This window comes from Phocoena phocoena, chromosome 5, assembly GCF_963924675.1.
Source record: "Phocoena phocoena chromosome 5, mPhoPho1.1, whole genome shotgun sequence".
Lineage (NCBI taxonomy): Eukaryota > Metazoa > Chordata > Mammalia > Artiodactyla > Phocoenidae > Phocoena > Phocoena phocoena.
This window is the reverse complement of record NC_089223.1, coordinates 100,375,882-100,395,995: the sequence shown is the minus strand read 5'-3', so window position 1 is coordinate 100,395,995 and position 20,114 is coordinate 100,375,882. Positions and strand designations below refer to the sequence as shown.

General features: G+C 45.9%; 1 protein-coding gene across 1 annotated transcript in view; it reads right to left on the bottom strand.

Moving 5' to 3' along the window:
• Positions 1 to 18,933, bottom strand: part of HS3ST1 (heparan sulfate-glucosamine 3-sulfotransferase 1) — a 30,055-nt gene extending 11,122 nt beyond the window's left edge. Inside the window, exon 1 of the mRNA XM_065878020.1 lies at positions 18,707 to 18,933. The gene's annotated coding sequence lies outside the window, so the exon portion shown is untranslated. The remainder of the gene's footprint in view (positions 1 to 18,706) is intronic.
• Between the last annotated feature and the right edge of the window lie 1,181 nt (positions 18,934 to 20,114).

Sequence of the window (20,114 nt, the reverse complement as noted above, 5' to 3'; positions counted from 1 at the left end):
ATCTGTGTTTCTTTTATGTTGGGACAGGGAACATTAGAATACTTTTGCAGCTGAAAATACATATATACAAGCCAAAGTGAATTCTTCCCCTGGGTGGGCAAAGGTAGAGGGCAGATTTGTCTCATTTCTTGAGCCAGACTGTACAGAGAGAATTTTGTTTCCCCCCAAAATTCAGAGGTTGAAGCCCTTATCCCCAGTGCGGTGGATATTTGGAGATGGGGCCTTTGGGAGGTAATTAAATTTAGATGGAGTCCTGAGGATAAGACCCACAATGGGATGAGTGTCCTTATGAAAAGAGGAAGAGAGATTGGTACTCTGTCTGCCACTTGAGCACACTAGGAGACAGCAACCATCTGCATCCAGGACAGAGCTCTCACCAGGAACTGAATCTGTTGGCATCTTGGTCTTGGACTGCCCAGACTGGAGAGCTGGGAAAAATACATTTTTGTTGTTGTTTAAGCCACCCGGTCTATGGCATTTTGTTACAGCTACCTGAACAGATTCATACATAGCCCTTAGAAGAAATAGTAAAGAAAAAGAGTCGGCTTGGGACTGCTTCCACTGTGTAAGTTTTCCCAGGGGTAGCACACAGCGGTCTCCTGGATCAGGCAAGTGACATCCACCTAGGAAGGCTGCTGGCCAGTGGGGACTGCAGCAAGCAGCCACGTGTGTACGTGGTCTGTCTAAGGAGCCAGCTGCTGCCGACTCTGGCAGATGTGGTTGGGGACAAGAGACCCGTGTGGGCTGATCTTTGGAGTTCTCAAGATTGAACTATGGATATTTATGTGAAAACTCATGATTATTATTATTTATGAATGTAATAGATGGCTATCAGTTGCCAAGACAGGTGAAGATGAAAAAAAGAAAAGATTAGAAAGCAAGTCTGCAGATGCCTCAGGTCTATACTTTGCCCACAGGTGCCCCCCCAAACTTTTACAAGGCACCTATGACGTTTCTAAGATTGTAATGAGTTCCCAGGGACACAGAAATAACCCAGTCACCGTCCTCAGAGCACCCTGTAAAGTAGAAGATACAGGCGGAAGGAGACCTATTACCGTGTTCAGTGTGGGCAGGATCAGGTACAGTTGCATCAGAGCCCAGGGGAGAGAGGCCACACAGGTAGAAGACCAGGGAGGGCCTGGTGCCATTCTACTAAAAGGTGATCAATGGCCGGGTATAACCTGAGAGGAGGCTTGGGGTCTGCTCAGCAGGCAGTCCCCCAGGGACAATCATCCCAAATGGAGTTTGTAGCAGAATCAGGGCAGGGCAGGGCAGGTTGCGAGGACTCGGCCAGTGCTGGGGTTGGCTGTGGAGGTACAGTCTATGGGGGAGGGTGACAGATATGAGGCTGCAGGAGCCAGCAGGGGCCACGACTTGAGATTCGGAAACACAGTGGAGGGAAAAGAGCCATGGCAATGGAACAAAGCAAAAAGTGCTGAGCTTGAATCCCAGCAATGCCACTCACAGACTCCAAGATGGGGCAAGTTAATGAAAAATCTTGGAAACTACTGCTATCTTTTGGTCTAAGAGCTTGATTTTGTCTTTGCTTTGGTTATGCATGTTTTTGGTTTAACATGATCATTTAAAGGCAGACATTTAAGTGACAGCTTAGTACTGACCTTGAAACACACTGGGGGTGCAGTGAGGACTGACATCCCTGCCTGCAAGTCGCTGAGGGGGAAACAGGCATGGACAGAATTAAAGCATGGTGCCATGGCTGGTTTTGATTTTACATTGTCTGTATTTTTTTTCTTCCTTTTTTGAATTAAATTGCTGCTGTTCCTGTAACAGCACTGAATACAGCAATGGTGGTGCATGGCTTTTTCCTCCATCCCCCCGCATACACATAGGGCTGTGATTTCTGTTCATCCCTTAAAATTTTTTTAAAAACACTATTCAAGTTAAATATTCCTTTATTCTTAAGCTTCAGGTTTTAAAAAATGAATTAGTGTCTCATGTGCCTCTGATTTGAGCTTGAACTTATCTATAATGAATTTACTTTAAACAGGAAACACCTACCTTATTATCTCAGTCATCTTGAAATCTTTAAATGCCATTTAATCTATCGAAAAGATCTTGCACTTGACACAAGCTTCTCTGTGATCTCTTGTTATCTCTTGTTATAATTTCAGTATCTTCAGATTAAATATAACACTACAATAAGTTCAATCATCATCAGCCTGGTCATTTATTCTTTCTGAATGTTGCTGCAGAGTGATTTATGGTTTCTTCTTTTAAAATATTTTCAATTTATTATTAGTTAAATAACATATTTGAAATGATCTGGCATCTAAGGGAGACATTCAGGAATCCTAAGATGAATTACAAGAGCTCAGAGGGAGCAGGCTGGTGGTTAAGAGTGTGGGTTTGAATCCCATCTCCATCCCTTACTCCCTCTGTGTGACCAAGAGCAAGTTATGTGTTCTCTGTGTGCTTCATCTGTTTTTTTTTTTTTTACCTGAAATGTAGGGATGGTTACAGTATTAATTCTGTAGGATTGTCATGAGGCTTAAAGGAGATATTTACTACATGAGCGCTAAGAAGAGGGCCTGGCATATGGAAAACCCTCACCAAATGTCATCATCAGCCCTGGCAGAACTCTGTTTTCCACTGTAGTGGCTGATAAAGGTCTTATTCAGGTAGTCAATATTGCTAACACCGATCATTTCAGGCACATAAAATGCATCTCCACAAAGTCACCTTTGCTTGAAAGGACCAGTGCACAAGAGTGAGCATGGTGCTGAACTGGGGTCAGGAGCTGGGGTCTAGTCCCAAGTTCTGTCCTGACTTCTGTGTGACCTTGGCCAAGACAAAGAAATACTCTAAGCCTCTTTTACAAAAGGAAACAATCGGACCACAAATGCTAAGAACATCCGCCCTCTTATATCTATCTGCAACGCAAAGGCTTTAGAGAATTAAGAAACATTCTTGACTATCAAAGCAAGATACTATTATCCAAAATTCCAAACAAAACAATTACTGTTAAAAGTAAATCATAAAGCTTTGTCACTTGGCATCAGTCTAACATTTCATGGGTTAAAGGTAGCAACATGTCTTGAATTTCTACACTGCCAAAGTCCTTTTGATATAAGGGAAAATAATACAGCTTCTAGCAGGAAAGACTGTCCCCTTGGGTAGGGTCTCCCAAACTACCTGCTGCTCTGGTTCTATTCAGATCGTATCCAGCGTTCATTCAACAAATATTAATTGAACGTAGCACCTGATTAAGAGATGGATCAGCTAGATTAGAGAACCATCTCCAAAGGATGCTTAGTCACCACTAGAACAAAACAAGATGAAGAAAAATAGCATTATATAAAAGGCTTCTCAGTGATAAGAAGATATACATTTAAACCAAGCCCTTCAGGCTGGGGTAGGGGCTGAGGGGTTGTGTGTGCTGAGATAAGCCTTCCCCACACCCAACTCCAAAGGGTCAGCTTCAGGACCTTCTAGGCTGGATAGAAGCAGTGGACTCTAGGGCTTTTGCTTGTGTAAGAGAGGGATGTAAGTTTGGGAGTGAGCAAAATTGCCTAAGACAACAGAAAAGGGCTGAGGGCTGCCACAGGGGTCCATTTTCTTGGTTCTGACCACACATAACACTCAGTCTCTCCCTAAATAAATGAAGATGCAACCTTTGAAGAATAGTAGGACGTGCAAAAACCCAATTATCAGCCTGCTCAGCGTAGCCACAATTCAGACAAGCCCTAAATAGACTAGCTGTGTATCAGGCACTGGGGAATTGGAGATACAGCTTGCATCCTGTTCCTTCCCTCAAATAACTCAGGTACACGCAGGGGTGTAGGGTGTACTGGGAGGCAAATGGAGGGAGAGGGGGCAAAATATGTGATGACTGCACTAAGGTTAGGGCTGAGAGATGGCTACAGATATGCTGCTTATTAGCAGAAAGATTCATAGACAACAGAATAATGGGAAGACATACATCACACATCAAATTATTTTGGTCTTATTAATGTGTCAAGAGATGAGAAGAATTGTAACAGAGTTACATTTAGAAATAGCTTGTTTGTGTTTCAAAATCAAAGATGGAAAATGGCGTGGGAATGAGTTATCATGTCCCAATAACTGTATTTCTTTCTCCAATTCTTAGTGAACAAGAAGGAAAAAGCAAAGGCATTGGAAGAGGGAGTCTTCATGTGATTTTCTGCATTGCTCTTTGTTTTCTGGTGTTGATTAGATTTGATGGAACTTCAGTAGGGCTCATCCATGGGATTCCCCATTCCAGTTCCTTCTGAAAGGAATTTGCTACATAAAATTGTGTGTGTGTGTGTGTGTGTGGGTGTGTGTGTGTGTGTGAGAGAGAGAGAGAGATAGCTCCAATGATGAACTAAGTTTTCAAGACTTCCTGCAACTTTCACACCCTCTCAAGGCCATCAATGCACTAATGAAGCTAACACGTGTCTTGAGGTCCTGCCCATGTGATGCTTCCATGACAATGAGTTTCCAAAGTTGTCAAAGAAAAAATCTGACTGTGTCCCCCTTGATCATTGAGCCACACTGCTTTCCCACTTTGACAACTACCTTCATTCCCCCATCAGCTGGTAGGAACGTGCAGGCCTGGCTTTGTACTCCAGATTAGGACCAAACTCAAACTAGCATTGGTGTCCAACATGCCAGGGAAAAGGAGGGGCTTGGCCAAAGCACAAGTGTTCAAATTAAATGAGGTTTTGAAGATTGTGTTGAAATTCATAGTTTGGCTTTCCACAAGTCTCCTTCAAATGTTTAGAGTCATAGGAAGAAAGACATTTAGTGTGAGTCACTAAATTAGATTTCAAGAAGATTTCTTCTTACACATATTACTCTCCTTCTTCCCTCAGACACCACCCAGGAGTCTACGTGATTTGCTCAGGACACAGACACCAGGCCTCCTGAGGGCAGGTCCCTTCCGGGCATTGCCCAGGGATACAGGAAGGAGACAGGTCCCCCCTCAGGCTCCAGGAGACCACTGTGGAAGGGGAAAGATGGATGTGGAAATATATACTTACAGCCCAATGAGATGGAAGAAGCTCTGTGGTAGACACTGTTTTAGCAACTTAAAGGAGGCCAGGAAGAGGAAGTTTGTGACATGCTTCATGAAAAAAATACCTAAGAAACATTCAGAGGTCTGATGAGGACAAAAACCAAGCTCAACGCTTTTAACTGACATCCAGGGTAAAGTATATAAACAGAAAAATAGAGAAATAAATAGAACGGTGTGGGAAGATCAAAGCAAGTGAGTTGATATCTGCCGGAGTTTAAATCCTGGCTTAGTTATTTGATCACGGAAAAGCTACATGCCTCCCTGGGTCTTATTATTTCCCATCCAAAGATAGGGTATGCTTCCTAACATGTAGAGTGGCTGTAAGAATTAAATGAGATATTGCAGAAAAATACCTCAGTCCATCTGACACAGGGTTAGACCCTCAATGCATAGGAGTTCAACAAAATTAGTTCAATCAACAGTAGTATGATGAATTAGCTTGAAGAGAAAAATAAAAGGACAATAATAGCAATTAAAATTCAGATTTTTGTAACAACTAGGCTGCTAAATAATTGTTGTAAGAAAGGAATTGCAACATTCCAAAAATTGACAAGGAAAAGCATTCTTCAGAAAAAGTGGAAATTTTTGAGTATTGAGAGCTATGCAGAGAGATAGATGGCAAAGAAAACAACAGAATGAAAAGCACCAAGTGGCTCAATCTAATGTTTTTAAAGGACAACAATTATGAGATAATTACCCTTTGAACCATCTTTGCAGAGGACTGTAAAGAACTATTTAAGTAAGAAAAGGCAGCAGGTGAAGGCAATTCTGAACACATGCGATTGTTTAAATCAGCAGGGCCCGGTGGCTTGTGTAATCAGAATCCTCACTAATGGCTCCATGCCAATCCCGAGCCCTTCTGCTGCATCTGCTGAATTTGTGTGATGGAGGAAGCGTGGCCGGGATCAGAGCAAGGCCAAGGCTGGCTCCACTTTCAAGAGTAAACAGTGTAGAGCCTTCCCTGGGGCAGGGGCCTCCCAGGCTAGGGGAAGGCTTATGCACACAGGGCTGCCTGCAGTGAGAGGGCTTGGGAAAGGACAGCGCGCCGGGTGGCACTGACTTTACCCAGAGGACATTTTCTGGGGTCACTTTCATTCCTTGGTGGGTCACTAAGGACAGCTGCCCACGTGAGCTCAAAAAATCTGAACTAAAACATCAGGCTTCTCTCAAAGACTGATGTTTCTGTTTATGATAACGGTACTTTCACTTCCCAGCGGTACACTCTGTTGAGCAATCCTGCACTGAGATCAGGGAGCAGGTGGGAGCGGGTGCAAAGCTCTAAGAGCAGCGGTTTATCCTGCTCTCTGGGGGCAGCTGTTTCCTGAGGGATGCGGTGAAGCCCACAGCAATCACAGCAACGTCATGGCGCCAGAAGGAGCCAGGAGAACTGAGAATCGACCCCACATCTCAGTGCCTCCTCCGTCCGCAGCTTGTCCCACTCAGGTCGGTGGCAGGACTCTGCCTTGAGGCTCTCAGAGACCTAGAAAGACAGTGCAGGCCATCACGCCAGAGTGGGGAGAAAATGCACAAAACCTCAGCTGGCCCTTCAAGCTCCAGGAAGTGACACTTCACTTCCGCTTGCTTTCACTGCCCACACCAAGTCACAAGGCCATCTAATCTTCAGATAGGAAAAATGCAACCCTACTCTGTGCCTGGAAGAGAGAGAGCCGCAGAGCTGCCACATGCACGTTATTTATTATGGATGGAGCTGGGGGGTGTGGTGGTTGGAGAGCATCCAGGACAGACCTAAGGGAAGGACAGAGTCTGGAGCTCAAAACAGGGGGAAGGGCTTCCCTGCCGGCACAGTGGTTAAGAATCTGCCTGCCAATGCAGGGGACATGGGTTCGAGCCCCGGTCCGGGAAGATCCCACATGCCACGGAGCAACCAAGCCCATGTGCCACTACTACTAAGCCTGCGCTCTAGAGCCCGCGAGCCACAACTACTGAGCCCATGTGCCACAACTACTAAAGCCCACGTGCCTAGAGATCATGCTCCGCAACAAGAGAAGCCACGGCAAAGAGAAGCCTGTGCACCGCAACCAAGAGTAGCCCCCGCTCGCCACAACTAGAGAAAGCCCAAAAAGCAACAGCAACGTGTGCAGCAACGAAGACCCAACACAGCCAAAAATAAATAAATTAATTAATTAATTTAAAGAAAAGGGGGGGAGGCTGTCAGAGGGAACAGCATGGGCAAAGGGTGGAATGTCCACATTCCTGATTTATCTGGGGAAACAATGGGCAGTCCTGTGGTCAGAACACAAGGTGTGTGTCAGAACAGAGGATGGTGAAGGACGAGGCTTGAAAGACTAGAATGTGAATCCCATGCTGCAGGATTTGAATTGCATCATTACTTATAATTATATTTTAAAAAAAACAAAACAGCAAAAGAAAAACTAGGTTTTGAGCACCCACTCTGAGCATTAAATGTTCCCTAGGCACCACCACATTTAATCCTGACAAATCAGAATTAAAAACAGAATATATTGGGTTCTTAGGTTTTTCTAGTCAACAGTTATTTCCTGGGTGCCAACTGCCTACCAGGCATTGGTTCAGAATTGATCCAGGGTGGTAGCTTCCATCCTCCTATGATTTAATCTACTGGAACAGATTAAACATTAAATAAGTGTATGAAAAAATCCATAATTAAAAATCACAGAGTATGTGAGGTTTAGAGAGACGATTACCTTGCCCAAAGGGATATTGTGATGTAGCAACATGGCTGAGCCGAGATCTCATCTATGTTTAAGTGTCCCGCACTCAAACACTAATACTGTAAATCACGGGGATCCATGGGACATTCTTCATCAAGGGACAGGGCAGGGACCTGATTATAGTTGTGTTTTGTAAAGATTGTTCGGGTCAGGGCTGGAGAAATTAACATAGAGAAATACTGCAGATGCAAATGGTTGTAAAAGTTATGGAGCTGGGGAGGGAAAGAAAAGCATAACCAGGAGAATACAAGATTTGTATTTCAGCTGAAGACAGAAATAAAAGATGATATGAAGCAGAGCAGGATCCATTGCCAATTGCAAGATACAAACATAAATGTAATAGTTGCTCAAAGGCAAGAGGGATCAATTCGGGATGACCATATTCGATTAATTGGCCTCTTCCACAGTTTCAAATGTCTGTGCCTTAGTTTCTCCTTCTGTAATTCTAACCTGTGGGCAAATTTTTGGCTAATGGGACCTACGGGGAATCTTCTGCAGGCTTTTGAGAAAGGTTTCCTTCCCCAATTAAAAGAGTTCCCCAAACTTGCTCCCTTCCTATGTTAGAGCAAAGGGATGAGGGAGGCTGCTGGGGCCACCATGGGCTTCTCACCACCTAGACAGAGATCAGCGGAAGTGGGAGGTGAACTGGAAGGCAATACACAGCTAGAGTCTTAATAACATTCTTGATCTGCTTTTCACACAAAATCAGGCTTACCAGCAAGAAAAGCTAATGATCACTACTAAGTGCGGCATTATACACACTTCCTTGGTCCAGACTCTCAAATCAATGTTTCACATATGTTATTAAATGTGATTCTAGCAGCAAAAGGTCCATGAAGTATAATTCCATTTAACAAGGCAACCAAGGTTGGGAAAAACAAAATCATTTTTCCCAATGTCAAACACCTCAGATAATACACTACCTTTTGGAGCAGGGACAGTTCTTTTTCGTGACCTCCAGAGTGCTCTGGCCCCGAGGATGCTCCCAGCTTGCTGAACAACTGAGGAGGACCGACCTGTCCCCCCAGAAAAGGTCAGTTCCTCTGATGTGTGGTGTGGAAAGTGCTTAAAGATCAGAAGGGAGGGAACCATTTCACAGGGAGAAATAGGGGCAGGAGAGATGCCACACTGAAACTCTCTCTAATAAGAGTCCATGTTTAATGAAGGGAAATGTAAAACTAAACCCAAAATAACAGACCCACCCCTCGCAGCAAGAGGAGGACCAAGATGGGCACGGTGGCTGTGTCCTCCACACAATGTCACTGGGTTCCCTTGTGTTCAGTTGTCATCTAGGACTTTATGCTGTTACAGAGCAGGGGGAAAGGTTCCAGTTTCTCTATTTCCATCACGTTCCACACTCTTTCCAGTTTCACCATTACAGTTCTTGCAGTCCTTCCCTCAAGGTCATAAGTATTAAGATGGGGTACTGAGAAGACTTGGGAGAGGGAGAGGGAGTGGCATTTACTTAAATGACTACCTCGGGATGGGATTTAACCAGGGACTTATTGTTACAAGATGTTACTGCACTTCCCTGGGCTTCAAATCCTCTGTCTTCTTACATTCCTTTTCTGCCCTGCTTCTCTCCCTTCTCTTCTCTTCCCTCCCTCTTCCCCAGGTTCTTCCTCCCTCCCTTTCACTCTCTGTACTTTGTGTCTTCCCCTAACAGTAAAACTTTTTCTACATTACTGCTTCTAAGCTATTGGCCCAGAAAATGAAATAATAAGATCTGTACGGATTATATAAATAAAGACTAAAGAAACAAAGGGCAAAAGACTCAGAGAGTCTCCCATGAGTATGATGCATGAGATTCAGTCCATGGTCTCTGTGACATGACATTGAGTTTGCAATCTCAAGGTCTACACTGCTTTCTTTTGTCGTCTTATTAACAACATTTTTTAAAAGGCTGACTATGAGCCAGGCACCATGTAAATGCTTGACATTGCTTATTTGGTTTAATGCGCACGAAGCAATCCTCTGCTATAATTTTAATTGTGCCCAATTTGAAGATGTGGAGACTGAGGCTTAGGGAGGGGAAGTAACACCTCCTACTGCATGGCCAAGAAGTAGCAAAGCAGATCTAACCAGATCTCTCTGGCTGATTAAGGCTGCATCCTCACCAACATGCCCCTTTGCTTTCTTTCTGGTCCATATTCCATATAAACATAATGCTAGTAAGCAGCTCAGGTTAAATGAGGAGTTAGTAATATAAGCTGCAACAGAAACTGATTATTTTGGCATGAGCAGTATCTCACTATAGAAGAAAGCATTAAATTCTGCTTGGGAAAAGTCTACCGGCAGCCAAAGTCTTGCTTATTGAATTCCCCAGCAGGTTATTACTTGAAATGGAAACACATTTTCATGGCCATCCTCAGAATAACATATTCTAGCAGTCCTGGGGAGATCTCAGACTCAATTCATAACCTGAGTTCATCTACTTGGGAGGAGCGGGTCTGAAAGGCCCTCTCACCGTTTTATGAGCTTTGGATTCATCAGACGAGGGAGACATTGCAGGTGTGAGTTTTCAAAGCACAAAGTATTCCTTCAGTGTACTCAGTGGAACCCTTGTGTGTGCCTCGTAGTTCCAACTCCAGCCCTGTGCAGTAAATGAGCTCGGAGCAATATTGTTGAATCATGTGCTACGTTAGCGGACTGAATGCTCCCCTGGTAGCCTCACGGGATTAAAATACCTTCTTCCCAAAGGGATTGGGAATAATCTGGTGCATGCATGGGAGATATCTGACTAACTTATTAAATGCACTCAGAGATCTGACTTGTCCACAATTCTTCTGCTTCTTTTAGCAAACAAGTAAGCTTGCCTTGGTTTAATCTGTTGCTAAGCTCATCAGAGAAAACAGCCCTTCCTGCTCTCCTTGGAACCCTGGCTAAGTCATTTCACCTCCAAATTACTGTATTCTCCCCTCTGTAACTGCCTACAGCTCTGGAACTTTCACCAAAGGCATCACCCAGAACTCTCACTGCAAGAATAGAGATGCTTAATAAAATATAGGACTTCCGGTTAAATTTAAATTTCAGAAAAAACAATCAATCATGTGTTAATATTGAGTATCTGGGATATACCTATACTAAAACAGTATATGCTATTTATCTGAAATTAAAATTTAACTGGGTGTCCTGTATTTTTATTTGTTAAATCAGGCAACTCTGCATAAGATGAATATAAGTTTTCTTGAGCATTACACTAGGCATTTGATATGGGCAATCTCTTTTAATCCTCATTAGAATGTTGAAAAATCTGAGACCCAGAAAAACTGTCTTTTTCTCAGGGTGATACAATCAGTAAGGAGGGGAATCAGAAATGCCAACAGACATGACTTCAAAAGCCATGCTGTTTCCACCTCAAGAATAACTCCGAAATCTAATCCCAGAAATCTGTAATTGACACCTTTTCTGTCCTTCCTGTCCCCGACACTGGGAAAAATCTGGTTGAAGACGTAATTTACATCAAGTGCAAGTGAGTTTTCCAGAGACAGTGCCAGCCTGCTTTCACTCCATGCCACTTGAGTATGTATTTTTCTGAGCACAGCTAAAAGAGCATGCCTTTTTATTTCAGCTGCATCTGCAATCACCTTTCTCCCACTGTATTTTAACTGCTGATGCAGGACTCTGATTTACTCTCCTAAACTAAAGAGTGAAGACATTTACATAAAGCAACCCTATTGCAGGGTGTACCTAATCTGCAGAATTCTAGGGGAAATTCAACAAGACACAAAACACATCTCAGAAAGTGCTGAAATGGAAGTTCTTAACGAATCAAAGGAGACGTGAATGTTTGAAATCTAAATATATTTCTTCGCTTATAGAAAACTCAGTCCTCCAGGGATTTAACCAGTCTCCACCTTGAGCGATCTGCTCACTGCAGGCGGAGAAGCACAGCCCTGGATCCAGGGTCTGCTGCCTTCGTTCTGAGGATCTAAGAAAAGTCGCTTCGCTCCTGGACCTTGGTTTCCTTAAATACAAAATGAAGATGCTAAGAGCTCCCTGTCTGCCTTGAAGGACTGGGTACACAAGAAAAAGGAGACAGTGGGTATTAACATACTAGATGGAAGTAAAGAGTTATCATTTTCACTCTTTTCTCTCTTTTTCCATTTTTTTCAGTCTTTTTTAATCGTTTTCATTCTTTTCATGCCAGAGTGCTTTGGAGCTGCCAGGATCTAATCAGGGAAGGGTTTGTATTTAGCATGTCAGCTCTTCACCTGGGCTGACCACACTAGGAATCCCTAAAACCGACAAATGAGATCGCACCTAGGGCTTGGGGCCATATTTTGATTATCTTGTATCATCATCGTTCTTTGGCTTTTCTCTGCAAGCCTTTCTCTTTCCCCCATGAAGCCTTTCCTAATTCCCCCAGGCAGAAATGTTGCCTCTTGTTTCTTTTCTGAGCAACTACTTGGAACCAGACACACTGTTCTGGAAGCTGGTGGGAGAAACAAGCCTGTGCCTCCAGATGCCTGCTCACACAGGGTGCATATTCTGATGGGGGCGTGAGAGATAGTGAGCAAGTGAACCAATGAAGTAATGAGAGGACTCCAGATAAACATTATGGCTACAAAACCATGCTGTGGGAGCGAGTACTGCAATGAGAGAAATAAATAGGGTGATTGTAAAGAAGGTGTTCTCAAGGACAGGCTTACCTGATGACACAGGCAAAGGCTCAAACAGGATGCATTTCTCAGCTCATATGCAAAAAAAAAAATTGCTAATTTATCTGACTACCATACTAAACTGTAAGTTCCTCAAGAACAAGAACTATTTTCTTTAATTTTCTGCACAACTTCCCTGGCAACAACAGTCACTGTCAATGGCTGGGCCGACTGGGGAGAGGGTGTACTAGAGTTTCAAAAATCATAAGTACATTTCACACTTAGAACAGATTTTTTAAATACTTTGTTTTCTTGACACAAAATGAAATTTGGTAATCACACAAAATGTCATGGCCAAGTAAAAAAAGCTTTAAAAAAATCTTCACTGATGATGGGGTCCAGGATTCAAATAGGTTGAGAAGCACAGACCTAAACTGTTCCTGACACATATCAGATGCTCCATTAAAAAGATGCTGAATGCCAGCATTCCGAATGTCAAAACTCAATAGTTATGATACCCTTTCCACCCTCCTTGCTCACTTTCGCCATCTACTCTTTTGCTATCATTTATTCATGTCTTCCATGCTGGTCTACAGTTTCCTTGAGGACTGTCCCTTGATTGGTTTTGTCTGTTAGTGGATTCTAGCACCTAATCCAGCGCCTGGCACCTGCTAGACACTCAATGAATGGGCTCAATAGTTGATTTCATTAAAATTAAGATAACAGTCTGTTATTAGGGGTTTACCCACAATAGCGACTCCCAGAATATAATCCAGGGTCCAAATTCCCACACCCCAAAATCTTTTATTTCCGACAGTGAAACTTGACTTTGGTTATGCTGAGTCAGAGACTGAACTTGGAGATTCCTGCCCCGCCTGCCGCAGGTTTTACCCCAGCACCCTGATACTTCCTCTGATTTATTTTTATTCTTAGCACATCTCGATCTAATCTAGGATAGATTGTCCTTACCCATCTTGCTTTTACCTGTCTCTTCCACTAGAAGACAAGCAGAAGGGCAAGGCTTTCCCTCTGTTTTATTCCCTACTGTGTCACCAATGAGAAGAACAACTCTTGGTACATGACTGGAACTCAATAAACATATGTTAAAGGGATAAATGCAATTGGTGTAACTGCTTACAGGACAAGGAAAAGGAATACCGCAAACACAAATTCTGTAGACATGAAACTTAACTCACTGGAGCACTGTCTACACTACACTCCCAACATACCCTTGCCTCAATACTCCCAAGAACTGATTTTACTTAGCCTCATATTCCAACCAATTTCTTTTCTATTCCCAGAACCCAGAGGCCATAAATTGGAGGCCTGTGGGATATAGATGAGGAGGCCTACCTATAGAATTGCTTTGAATTACCGGCTGGTACTTAAAAGTCAGTAGATTCTACATAAAATTGTGAACTTGCAGCCTATCTTGGAAAAAAGAACCCCAAAAAAAAACAGATGTGGCAAGACAGGGCCTGAGGTCCCAACTTGTGTGCTGGGTCAGAGCTGCAGCCCCCCGCCCCTTTACCCTGATTGTTCCCAGGCCTGTTTTGCTCAGGCTATTCCTTGCCTGGCTGCTGAAGGCATTTGAGTGAGCGACCCCTGCTGGAAAGTTACCAAAAAGCATGTAACATAAAAAAAAAAAAAAGAAAGAAAGAAAGAAAAGAAAAGATGTCCCCTGGGATCTATTTCCGTTATGTTTACACTATTTCTTGGAAGAATAATATATTCATTTTTCTAGAACTCTGGTGGTATCACATAACAACTGACAAACTATGGCCCAGTAAATATTATTCTAACGGCCTGAAAAAGCTATGAGCTTAATTCCCTGTGGGTAGAGGAAGCTGAGAATGCTTCATGCCAGAGGCAGGCCTGAAGACAAACTGTGAACGGCTGTGCATCAGCTGGTTACAATTCTGGCTAAATCAAACAGAGAAAGAATTTACTTGAAGACTATGAGTTACCTCTAGGAATTAATGAGAAGCCGAAAAGCCAAGCTTGGAAATGAAAAGGAATGGAGGGAACCTGGCACCAGGGACCGTCAGGATAATGACATAGGAATGGCATCCCTGGGACATCCTGTGACATTGAGGCTGCTGCTGACACCACTTGATTCATGACCCATGGTCATAAATAAATGCTCAATTGTCCCTTTGTCCCTTAGTTAGTCCCTCGAGATTCCAAGTCTCAGGTGGGATCATCCAGCTGAGCCCCAGTTCAAGGCCCAGAGATGTGGACACAGAGAAAGAGCCCCACCCCACCATGGAAAAGTCCCTCCATGAGGGGAGGTGGTACCCCCTGAATAAGAAGGGTGTTTGGTTGCTGGGAACCTTCTAAAATGCAGAAGTCCACTGTGGATTAGGAGGAGATTTTAAGTGGTGATGGGAGAGGGAGGGCAACACAGGCAGTACAGAGGAATGGAATGAGAACAGACAGACCTGAACTCCAATCTGGAATCCTCTGTACCCTCAGAAAATTAATTAACTTTTCTAATCAGCAGATTCCAAATCTTTACAACAGAAATGATGCCATCTGCCTGTGTACAGCATGGAGTTGCTTGTGAAGATTCAGTTCAATTGTTCATTCACTCACTTCAAAAATACTTATCCAGGGCTTCCCTGGTGGCACAGTGGTTGAGAGTCCGCCTGCCGATGCAGGGGACACGGGTTCGTGCCCCGGTCTGGGAAGATTCCCCCATGCCGCGGAGCGTCTGGGCCCATGAGCCATGGCCGCTGAGCCCGTACATCCGGAGCCTCTGCTCCACAACGGGAGAGGCCACAACAGTGAGAGGCCCGCGTACCACAAAAAAAAAAAAAAAAAAAACTTATCGAGCGTGTATTAGCCACTTTGCTAGGTCCTGGAGACAACTTTTGAACACCAAAATGCAATAGAGAGACACTTGATGTTGATGACAGAGGTAGACAAGGGAAACCCAGGTCATCTCCTGAAACTGATACACTCATCTGCAAGTTCCTCCTTTTTTGGTTAATCAATATAAGGGCCCTTCCTGAAACATATATTTCCTGAAGACATAGGAAATGCATTAAGCTAAAAAAACCAAAAAACACTCAGAAATTTAACTCTGGTTCTACAAACAAGAAACTAATAGTTCTCAAAAGCCAGGAGCCCTGATGCTGGTGAATTTCAGGTGGCATAATCACAAGGAGATACTGGTCCATTATGTGGAATCCTCTCCCTCATTTAAAGTTTAGCATATGTAATTCACACAGACATTCACAAACTATAATAAAATTTAGCATTAAAATAGACCAAATGAAATTGGCAGGAAAAGCATATTAAGTAACCTTGTACATTTTTCACCAGTGTTTGAGAACTGCCCAAATGCTCTTCACATACATTTCTCACTTTTAATCTTTCAGTCTCTATTTTGCAGAGGTAAAATCTGAGGCTCAGAGATTAAAAAATAATTTGCTTAGGGTCCTGGGGCAAGAAGCTGGCTCCAAATTCAGCTAGCACTCTTGCCATTCCCCACTGGAAAATGTTGGCCTTGCTAAGAAGCACTGGGTCATTAGTGAGGTTGAAGGAAGATACTTACATCAAAGTGATGGGGAAAAACCCAGATCTTTTCCAACACCAGCTGGAAAGTTACTGCATTTCCCACAGAGCAGTTAGAAAGTTGCTACTCCCCAAAGTTGCCTTTACTCCTTTACACAGGCCTTTACTCCTCCAAGACTGTCTCTCACACAAGGACCCTGGCTTAGAAGCATGCCCTGGAACCTGGATTCTCAGCTGTGACCCTGAATACAGGCTCAGTTCCATCAGGACATCACTACCTTTTACTGTCCCTCTCTCCAAACTGGCCTCAATAGAGAGAAAATGACTCTGTACTCCCTGTGGGTATGGGCCACCCTGGGTAGATGCCCTGTTCTGGGAAAGGCACTGTTTACCCATCAAGCAATTTTACATCAGCCAGTCCACCTCCCTAGCCCCTTTCTATTCGCCATCAAATTTTAGTTCAAGATAAGAAAAGCTTCCACTTTGTGTTTCCCTTCAAGGAGCACTCCAGACTTTTCCAGTAAGAGGATTTCTTCTTTTCACCACAAAAGTGCATCCCCAATTATATTGTGGAGTCCAAGGGTTCCTGAAAATCTACAAAGTGGAGGACTTGAAATTTCACACAAAGCACACCACAACACAGCTGAGAACCATGGGTTTTTCCTGATGCCCTTTGCAAGTTCAAGGTAGCACTTTCTCACCAGTTTCCCAAGCAAAGAATTTCCCATCTTAAAGCTACGGTGCCCTGAACAGCCCGCAGCTTCAGCCTGGATCTCTAGCCCGGAAACACCGCTCAAGATGTCTCCATAAGGGATCTTCACTGGATGTTACCTCCGTAATTAACTGCTTCGACTTAAGAGTGCTTAGTCACGAAGTTGCTGATCCCAGTCAAACTCGGCTGAAAGAGTTAGAAAGGACCCACTGAAGCCCTGAAAAGCTCCTTGAGAAGCTGATCTTTCCCTGCCTAGCGCTGGAGAAACCTTATGTAACACAATGGTCCATTTCAATGTTATTTGTGCAATCCTATGGGAGGGAAAAAAGAAAAAAATCTAAGCACTGGAAACACAAAGAGTAACGCGGGGATTTGTAGCAAAAGCGTCCATCTCCTGAGATTTCACTGGGTCACGCTTATTCGAATCGCACCCAATTGTTACTGAGAAAGCAAAAGGCAACAGTAATTCCGAAAGCCAAAGGAGGGGCGTTGGGTTTTAGAAACCCATTTAGAAATGCAGAGAGGCAGAAGTTGGGTTATCTCCCCTTCCTTTTTTTTAAACATGAAATTCCTGAAATTAACACGTGAGTGGAAGTTGGTAATTACATTTTAACAAAATAAGGTAAGATTTTCAGGCAAGGCGAGAACGCCCGTGTAGGACCCAAAGGATCCTGCGTGTAAAAGGGCTGTGGCCACTAAAGTCGGTCAAGCACCTGCGCCCGGGCCCTAAGGAACTCTCCGGGGATCGGCTCCCGCAGCAAGCGGCGGGCGGAGCAGCCGAGCCGGTGGTGCCGGGGCTTCGAGAGCTCAGGCTGCAGAAGAAGTGGGCGCACTCCATCCTCATCCCTTGGCTGCTCCCTGCTAGCAGGGCACCGCTTCGGGGAGCGCAGCGAGAAGGCAGTAGATTTGGAGTCGCCTCCCTAGAATCCCCTCAAAAGCATCTCTGTAGAAGTAGTGGATAAAAATAGCCGGCGGACAACGCTGTGGGGAGGAGCGAGACTCGCGCAAGACAAGGAACGGATACAACTGGTCCTGCAAAGTGGAGGGCGGAGGAAGAGGGATGCAATCCCCTCCCGAGAGAGGGGCCAGGGAGTGCGAGGAAGCGTGGACTCCCGCCCGGCGGAGGGGATGAGACGGAAGACTCACAGAACCGGCAAACGTCCGCAGAGCAGAGCACACCTCACACCCCGCGCCCTGCATCCCAGCTCTTGCCCCCGCTCGCTTCTCCATCCCATTTTTTTTTTGCCGGCTCAGGAAGCGGCCCTCCGGCTCCCGGCACAGGCAGGGGCCAGAAGGGTGAGCAGCGCGCAGTCGGCCACCTGGCTCGGAGGGCGCACCTGGAGACACCAGGCTCCGTGAGTGTGCCCCTGGTTCTGAGCCGGGTTCTACGCGTTCCCACCGCAGGTTGGCGCCCCTCCTCCCCTCACCTTCATCTGCCGTCACCACCCAAGGTGCTCGAAATAGAAACAGATGCAGGGAAAAAAAAAAAAAAAAGAGTAGAAAGTAACACGAAAAATCAGAACCGTGCATAATTGGCATTAGGGGAAAAGGGTACTTACTGTCTGTCGCCTCGATCTCTCTCCTCCCGAGCATCCCCGCCCCTCGGGAAATGCCCCATCTCTGCTCCGCTCCAAAAGCAAACCAGACCAAGGTTTCCCCACCCTGGATGCTCCCTCAACAGACTGACTTTTTGCTGACTGTATCCGCGCCCCAAGTTCTCAGCCAGAGTGGTACCCGGGCTCCGCTGCGCTTTGAGCTCCTGCTACCCCTCACGGTCGGTCCTAGAGAGAAGCCTCGGGCAGGAGCGAACCTCCTGACTCTGCTAAGGGGTAAGGGGAAAAAAAGAATCCAATTCACCAAATCAGAACCCGGATACCTGCCTGTAAAAGCCAGTCCCTGAAGACTTGCACAGCTGAGGGACCAAGTCAGGAGGTTAGAAGGATGGGAAAACCTCTGGCCTCTCCTTCCTTTTTCCCCCAATGTACACTCCACTTGCTCCAGCCTCAACTCACCTTGGGCTCTGCTCTTGCCCTAAGTCCGGGCTGCCAGGTCAGGGCACCTCGACGGCCCCTCGTCTTGCCACTCCCCAGACTGACGGCCCTCGCCTCGCGCGCTCGTCACTCACCTGAGCCGCGCCACCTTCCAGCAGGTCTGGCGCCCGAAGTCGGCTCTCGGGCTTGGCCATGGGCAGCGCCGTGGAGCACCGGCGGCCGGCGGAGCGAGCCTCGGGACGACCTGGGCAGGCGGATGAGGCACGGGCGCAGGCACCCACTGAGACCAGGCAGTGGCGGAGGTTCGTGGCTGCCCGCGAGCCGGGGACTTTGCAGGCGCGAGGCTAGGTTATCAGACCCGAGGAGGGGAGGGGCAGGAGGAGGGGCAGGAGAGGGAGGAGGGGACGGAGGAGGCGGGCGCTGAGGGAGAGCGCGTTGGGCAGAGGAGGATCGCGAGCGCCCACTGCTGCCCGGCCCGCGCCGGTGCTGCCCCGAGTCGGGTCCGCTCGGTGACCTGCTAGCTACTTAGCGCTCGCGGCGGCGGGTCTGGGCTGAGGACTCCCGCCGATAGGTATTGAAAGAGTCAGTCCCGCCCACCTGACACGGCAGTTCCTCGGGTTTTAGTCCCGGGAGGCTGGGGGGTGGGGATGGGGGCTTGGGGAGGGGACCAGCGCTACCGGGAGGATGGAGTCTGTTGTGGGTTGGGTGACTCTGCCGTCGCTGCAAACCTGGGAAGTCCTGTCTACTCCGTCACTCTTGCTAGGGAAAGGTAGGTCCGAACCCCATCTCTTCCTCCACTTTCCAGCTTTGCAAGGTCCCCGATACCTGCGCTCCTCCCACGTGCGTCAGCACGGCCGGTTTCCTTCCCGGCAGGTGCCCTCTTTAGGCGTCGGTGCTCCCCGCGCCGCCCAGGAAGTAGGGGAAGCCATCCTCACACACCGCAGCCCAACCGGGACGCCAGTGGCTGGGCACCCCGGCCCAGGATCAGCGCGAGCAGCCGGCTCCCAAGCGCTCCGTGTCGCCATGAACACGCCCTCCAGCTTCGGTTTCGCGTCCGCGAGCCGATGCCGGTTCACCAGGGGAGCGCAGAGCGTTCAGCTCTGCCTTTGCTAGTGCACCAGGATTGCAAATGTCAGCTCTGAAATTAAGCAGGTCTCCCTGCCCCCTACCCCGCGTTCCTGTGGCTGGGAAGTTTTGTGTGAGAACTAGACCGGCCTTCAGTTCAATTTCAGATTTAAGGTTTCCAGGGGCCTGGAGTTGGAATCTCCTTGGAAGCTGGGCTTCCTGCCTAGCCGAGCCAAAGCAAGTCGCCCTCAAAGGCAGATCAGCAAACACGTAAAAAAAAAAAAAGAAAGAAAAAGAGAAAAAAGAAGGAAAGAAAAAAAGAAAAATGCCAGGTGAGCGTCAAAGTAATTTATTTTAGATGAAATTTCAGCAGCTCTTCCATATCTTAAATATTGGAAGATAAATACTTGGAAGAATTCGAATCTGTCCTTTAAGTTTAAAAAAATCTTTCATTAACTTTGCTTAGATTAAAAATAC